Source organism: Epargyreus clarus, unplaced genomic scaffold, assembly GCF_041222505.1.
Source record: "Epargyreus clarus isolate Ecla_fem2 unplaced genomic scaffold, WU_Ecla_fem_2.2 ptg000002l, whole genome shotgun sequence".
In the NCBI taxonomy this organism is placed as follows: domain Eukaryota; kingdom Metazoa; phylum Arthropoda; class Insecta; order Lepidoptera; family Hesperiidae; genus Epargyreus; species Epargyreus clarus.
Window position 1 is genome coordinate 7,594,776 of NW_027332210.1, and position 6,072 is coordinate 7,600,847.

At 34.7% G+C, this 6,072-nt stretch overlaps 1 long non-coding RNA gene across 1 annotated transcript; it reads right to left on the reverse strand.

Moving 5' to 3' along the window:
• Nucleotides 1–223: 223 nt before the first annotated feature.
• On the reverse strand, nt 224–6,027 carry LOC140747014 (uncharacterized). The gene is made up of 2 exons (XR_012102837.1): nt 4,914–6,027; nt 224–421 (listed from the first exon to the last, which is right to left on the reverse strand). It is a non-coding gene; the product is annotated as an uncharacterized LOC140747014 (long non-coding RNA).
• Nucleotides 6,028–6,072: the final 45 nt, after the last annotated feature.

The window sequence follows — 6,072 nt, forward strand, 5'->3', positions numbered from 1 at the left end:
ACTGAAAACCCTGTGTAAAAATCCGAAGAGAGAAATATAAACCTTTAAGATTTAAAGTTATAATTTCATACTTTCTTGTACCAATACACATGGTAAGGTTCTCAATCTTTCAAATTAAGGGGTACATAAAAAGATGGATAGGAATTACAACAGACGAGGTAGAAGTCATTAAGATACTCGTCATTTCATATTTAGTCGGACAGACATCATAAGGTTCTCAATCTTTCTACTCGTAATTTGGGGGTACATGATATGTCGAAAATTTGTCATATGGGGGAATGTATGTGTCGTAAATACTTGGATTAATCGGTTCATACTTCGTCGGCTCCATGTACGGCATCAGGTTCTCCAGTTTCTTCTTCCAGTTCCAGTCTGGAGACTTCTGGGAGTCCGTGAAGACCTCGTAGGTAACATTCTTCAACTGTTAATAAAAGTTAAAGTAAAGAAATTAAGTAAAATGAGACATAATATTTTTGGGTAAAAATTATCGCTTACATTACTATTCCTGTCAGGTATATTATGTTATCGTACATGCATGAGAAAGGCTTAAGGCTATTATTTATTAAAACCTTACCTTGTACCAGAAATCCAGCATGACTCCTGTGAACCACGTAGACTCATACATAGAGGAGGTCTATTAAACGGGCCGCAAATATAAATATTTACATACATGCACACATACCCACAAAACGTCATAATATAAAAATGTTTTTCTAATTTTAAAATGAAAATTATTTTCCACAGTTTTAGTAAGCAAAAGGCTGTGCCTCATTAACTTTGCCTCATAATTACAGCATAAAAAAAATTCAAATAATTTATTTAGATATTTTAAATAATCTATTTTATTACTTTTAAATTAAATATCATGTTCATTTTTCTAAGTACTAGTTATAATTATTTAGAGCTTTCATAAAATGATGATTTATATATTAATTTTTGGTTTTAGATTAAGGTAAAATTCCCATAAAAGTATTTATTTCACCCCTTTAAACCAGTATACAAAGCAGAGGTCAATGTTACAAACACTATGTGATATAGGGTGGGATTAGCTGTCGAACCATTCCAGCATTCCACGAGATTTAAAAAAAATCTCAAGATATGTGAAGTCTAGCAATACGCACTTGGCCAGCGCGGTGGACTATGGCCTAATCCTTCTCATTCTGTGAGGAAACTCGTGCCCAGCAGTGGGACGATAATGGGTTGTTGATGATGTGTTTATTGTATATTTTACCGAATAAACTATTTTATATCTTTCTTTCTTTCAATTATTGCTCATAACTAGTTTTTATAGTGTTTCAAATGAGCCTGTAATCCATTTGATGATAAGTGATCTGTGATCAACCCCAGATGAGTTGCTCCATCTTAGGATAAGTATATCTCTTATACCACCCAGACTGCAGCGCTGAACACTGAAGTTAATAGGCAGAAGTAGGTGTGGCGGTGGTGCCGCTGGAGTTGATCCTACAAACATTGAGACAGAAACATGAAATCTAATCACTTAGAAGTCTACCTGGCCGGGAATCGAACCCGGAACCCTCTAAACCAGTATGGGGGCAGCTCTGCAAGGCAAATGCAGAAGCAGAAACAAAACATAAGCTTCCATTATTAAACATTTCTTCATTATATCTTTAATTATATTTCTCGTATTTATCTCGGATATAAAGCCCTTTTTATACATCAAAAATATACATAAGAAAAGCTACGGTTTGTTATTTCATTATCTTCATGTTCGCCTGAGGCCTGAATGGTTGTTAAACTAAACAACCTTTTGCTCCTGTCTTTGTTCAAATGCTCAGGGTGTTTCAAAAATACAGTATTATTCATTATGTTTATATATATTTTTCATGTATTAGTTGGTGTACAATAAAGCATTTTTGTATTGTATTGTATATGTATTATTCTACAATAATCAACATTTACAATAATACATACGGTTTGACGCGCAATGGATTCCGGACTTTTACAATATGGGAGTAGCAGACGAGCATGCAGTCCACCTGATGGTAAGTGGCTACTGCCGCCCATGGACATCTGTAATTAACCCCAGATAGGATTATATATTCCTACCTGGAGTCGGCCACAGGTGCGCCGCTACCTGAGGACTAAGCTGGAACTCGGAAAAGTATGTCTCCCTTACCACACCCTTCAAACCAGAACACAGCAGCGCTCGACGCTGCTGTTATGAGGCAGAAATAGGTGTGGCGGTGGTGCCGGAGTCGAACAACAAAATATTCTACCTTCAAACCATTCGATCCCCGGCCAGAAATAGGAATGATTACTGGGTCTGGGTTCGTTTATATGAGTGTCCATGGCACTCACAACAGGAAATCCTAGTTGTTCAATACTTCCAAGTTTTGAGTGTCGAAATTTGACAATTTAACTAGATATAAATTTTTAAAAACTAACTTTAGTAGACAAAAATTGTTAACATTGATTTTTAATAACAAACGTTGACAGATGTTATTGTTAGTGTAGTGAAAAAAGCACGCTGAAAATCATTATAAACAGTTTTCGACGATAAAATTTTAGTTGATTTGGTTATATAAAAATAATTCAAGAATTTTACGATAGACAGCCCATAAATGCAAAGGTACACGAACTTTGTTATTACGTATTTTAATATAGCAATTTTAATAAAGCCGTTGTGAAAATATTATTTACCTCGAAGTTTTAAAATTTAGGTACGCATCATCTTGAAAATTCATTTTATACAAAAGTTAAATTTCACTTGAAATAATATAAATATGATTTTAAATTTATGGTTTCATTCAATTTCAATTTCAATTTCAAGGCGGCGAAGTATCTTTACTGGTCTATGATATGCATGTGCATGTTTCATGTATTGTATCATTATTAATGCGTTAACAAGTAGTGGATTGTGGTATATATATTGTATCTTTTAAGGTGTACAACTATCCCTATCCACGGGAACACTGCCGACAAACTGTTACACAGTTTGGCAGACTAATAATATATGTTTGAATGTACCTTATGAGAGAAAAAAAATAAAAAAAAAATACTAGTAATGTTTATTGCAATAATGTATTCTAACATTGTTTATTTAAAATTCTTAGAAATATTAAATTTAAATTCTTAATAACTTTTTATATAGGGACTACTAAATGTTTAAAATATGATTTTTGGGTATATTTTTTCTATAACGAACTACTCGTCTATATAATATAGGAGTAGCAGACGAGCATGCAGTCCACCTGATGGTAAGTGGCTACTGGCACCCGTGGACATTTGTAATCAACTCCAGATAGGACTGGATATTCTTATCTGAGGTCGGTCATATATACGCCGCTACCCCTAAGAACTAAGCTGCAATGTCACGGAAAAGTATGTCTCCCTTACCACACCCTTCAAACAATACCACAGTAGCGCTTTCAACTGCTGTTATTAAGCAGAAATAGGTGTGGTGGTGGTGCCGCCAGAATCGAACCACAAAGGGTTCTACCACCGTCAAGTAATTTCCATAAAGCTAATTTGTAGACTAAACATTCTGTGTTTCTCTTATTTACCAACTGAAGTTAAATAATGTTCGAGTCAGAACTTCATTGGAGCAAATATTTGGCATATTTTAATTTTCCACGCCTTACATTTTCAACTTTACTTTGAATACTTTGAAGGTGGTAGAACCCTTTGTGGTTCGACTCCAGCGGTAGCACCGTAACACCTATTTCTACCTAATAACAGTGTTAGGCGCTGCTGTGTACCGTTTTGAAGGGTTGGGTAAGGGAGACAGACTTTGCCGACGCGTTCAAGCTTAGTCCTCAGGGGTAGCGGCGCATCTGTGGCCGACCTCAGGTAGGAATATCTAATCCTATCTGGGGTTGATTACAAATGTTCATGGGCGGCAGTAGCCACTTACTATCAGATGGACTGCATATTCGTTTGCTAATAGTATATTATAAAAAAAGGTATTTTTCTTATTTTAATAGTAAGATTAGGTATTAAAATTAACTGGGTTGGTAGTATGTACAGTAGTTACTACGAAATATTAAAACTGATAGGCATATAAAACGGGCGTTTACAAGGTGGTAGAATCCTTCGTGGCTCAACTCCGAAGGCATCACCGTCACACATGTATCTGCCTAATAACGGCAAAAAAACTAATTCCATTTGTTTATATAGTAGTAATTAATATGTATAAACTAATACATATTTATATCTCTCCTTGTAATTATTTAGTAAGAAAAAAGGCTCTTTTATTTTATTTGTAGATGCAATTTTAAGCGCTGTATTTCGGTTTGAAAAGTAATAAAGGGGCGGCATACTATTCGCTATATAGTAATATAATTAGTGTTCAGACTTACATATTTATAATAACTTTGGCAATATAATCTAAATATTGTTTCTCTTAGAAGATTAAGATTTACTAATAATAGTATATCATCCATCAACATGTAAGACATTACTGTAGCACTACCATGAGTTTACAAAAGTATTACTCGCTAGCGACTGCGTAAAATAAATGTATGAAAAATTGTACAGCGCCTCTGGTGGTTACTCGTAGAACTAAAATCCGTAGTGTGAGCCACTACATACGTAAAAAACCTATCGAAATCAAATCGCTAGCGAATGTCATTATGATCTATTGCCATACAAATTCGGTCCCATGAGTCATTAATTTGACAGACGTTGTCAAGAAATACCGTAACGATAGTAGTTATGTTATTCACTAGCAAAATGACAATAGTTTTCTATTTACTATTTCTATAGTGGCGTTTCTATGTCAACTCATGGTAGTGCTACTGAAGTAAGTTTCAGTTTCAATGAAATTATAACTTTCATTATTCATGTTACTAGATTCGTTCATCATAATAGATTGCTAACTATACATATTGCTAAATATGATATGTAAATTCATTTGCTAAATAAAACGAAAATAATGTTAAAATAATACGTACCTAATTATCAATCCTCACAAAATCAACTTTATTAAAAGTAGTCCACTGCTGGGCATAGGTCCTCTTTTATGAGGCCATAGTCCACCACGCTGGCCTATTGAGGTGGGCGGTGGCGGCGTGCCTGAAATTCTTACCGTTCTATTTTGAGAGGCCGCGCTTCTAACCACTTGGCCACAGTATAAATATCTGTACGGTATTCTATCTTCATACAAACGCACGGAACGCCAGTTATACCTACGCGCCTCGATTTCGGTATGCACTCGGTATGCGAAGAGGTGCGAATGTGCCACAGTGATGAGCGGTCGGAGTAATAGTTTTTAGGCAGTGTTTTTTTATTAAACAATTATATAGCGTCTGTACTAGTAGGTACCATCACAATTTGTTTCTTGTTTTAAAAGATTGCTATTTCGATTTTTTATCTAGTAAAATACCTGGATAAATAAATAAATGATTAGGATGAAGAAAAATGGCATACGAATGATAATTTAGCATTAAGAAATTATAGCTACACATTTCATACCTACTAATTTGCAACTTATTTATTATAACTTATTATTTTCCACTAAAAAAAATGTCAGTCAATCTCTCGCCTACTAAGGAGTGGCTATGTAAAAGCTAAAATATAATAATTAAATTTAAAAAAAAAACAACTAGAAGAAAGTCAGACGTAATTAAAATACTGTAGGCGCGCAGCCCTAACGCTAACTCTCGCCCAGCGACTCTGTAGGTATATGTATAATTCAAGGACAGGGCCGAGTTACAATACTTATACACTTATACTGTGACTTGGCTGACTGCTATGAAATGAGTACTGAAGCGCTCCTGCCCGAAAATAGAGACAAATGTGGATCATTTATTTGAGATTTATAAAGTAGAAGGAGTTATCTCACGGAAGTACTGTTTAGCTCTGGTCAGGATTATACATGTATCAGTAGGTACATGCATATTTTGGATTCATTGTCAGGGCCTTCAAGTATTTTTTTAGATTTCGCTCGCTCCTTAAGTATACGCAATAATACATGATGCATGACAAGATTTAGGTATATTTTTGTGAGATTTTGGTAAATATTCAAGGTAAAATTTTCAGTTCTGACGCTTTATCCTCGAAGTGTTGTTATTGAAACTACATATACTTACTCTGACTTTTAGGTCTACACTA